The sequence below is a fragment of the Triticum urartu genome, chromosome 6A (genome assembly GCF_056163025.1).
Source record: "Triticum urartu cultivar PI428250 chromosome 6A, HENAU_Tu73, whole genome shotgun sequence".
NCBI classification, from domain to species: Eukaryota; Viridiplantae; Streptophyta; class Magnoliopsida; order Poales; family Poaceae; genus Triticum; species Triticum urartu.
The window spans coordinates 212,023,428-212,024,810 of record NC_141878.1 but is presented as its reverse complement, the minus strand read 5'-3'; positions in this window follow the sequence as shown (position 1 = coordinate 212,024,810).

The following is a 1,383-nucleotide window of genomic DNA, read 5'->3' as shown; positions in this document are numbered from 1 at the left end:
CCTGGGATCCTCCTAAACTACTTCTGGTCGTCGTCAGCGGGCTGCACGTAGTAGTAGGCACCTCTCGATTAGTAGTAGTCGTCGTCGACGGTGGCGTCTGGCTCCTGGGCTCCAACATCTGGTCGCAGCAAAACGAGTATAGAAAGGGGGAAAAGAGGGAGCAAAGCAACCGTGAGTACTCATCCAAAGTACTCGCAAGCAAGGAGCTACACTACATATGTATGCATTAGTATCAAGTGGAATAAGGGTATCATATGTGGACTGAACTGCAGAATGCCGGAATAAGAGGGGGATAGCTACTCTTATCGAAGACTATGCTTCTGGCCACCTCCGTCTTGCAGCATGTAGAAGAGAGTAGATGGTAAGTTCACCAAGTAGCATCGCATAGCATAACCCTAACCGATGATCCTCCCCTCGTCGCCTTGTGAGAGAGCGATCACCAGTTGTATCTGGCACTTGGAAGCGTGTGTTTTAATAAGTATCCGGTTCTAGTTGTCATAAGGTCAAGGTACAACTCCAAGTCATCCTATTACCGAAGATCACGGCTATTCGAATAGATTAACTTCCCTGTAGGGGTGCACCACATTTCCCAACATGCTCGATCCCCTTTGTCTGGACACACTTTTCTGGGTCATGCCCAGCCTCGGAAGATCAACACGTCGCAGCCCTACCTAGGCACAACAGAGGGGTTAGCACGCCGGTCTAAATCCTATGGCGCAGGGGTCTGGGCCCATCGCCCATTGCACACCTGCACATTGCATACGCGGCCGGAGAGCAGACCTAGCAACCTCCATTACAAAGGAAGTTGCGTTACGCGGTCCAACCCGGCGTGCGCCACTCAGTCGCTGACGTCACGAAGGCTTCGGCTGATACCACGATGTCGAGTGGCCATAACTGTCCCCGCGTAGATGGTTAGTGCGTATAGGCAGTAGCCAGACTCAGATCAAATACCAAGATCTCGTTAAGAGTGTTAAGTATTCGTGAACGCCGACCAGGGCCAGGCCCACCTCTCTCCTAGGTGGTCTCAACCTACCCTGTCGCTCAGCCACAAAGTAACAGTCGGGGGCCATCGGGAACTCAGGCCCACCACTACCTGGATGGAGCCACCTGCCCCTTCAGCTCCCATCTCCAAACAGTATCACCGGTAATGTAACAGTGTAAGTATATAGTATATGCCTGTGATCACCTCCCGAAGTGATCACGGCCCAGTAGTATAGCTTGGCAAACGGACAAGAGTGTAGGACCACTGATGGAACACTAGCATCCTATACTAAGAAGTAGGATAGCAGGTAAAGGTAACAATAGTAGTAGCAAGGACAGGCTATGCAGCAGTATAGGATTAACTGAAAGCAGTAACATGCTACACTAATGTAATGCAAGCAG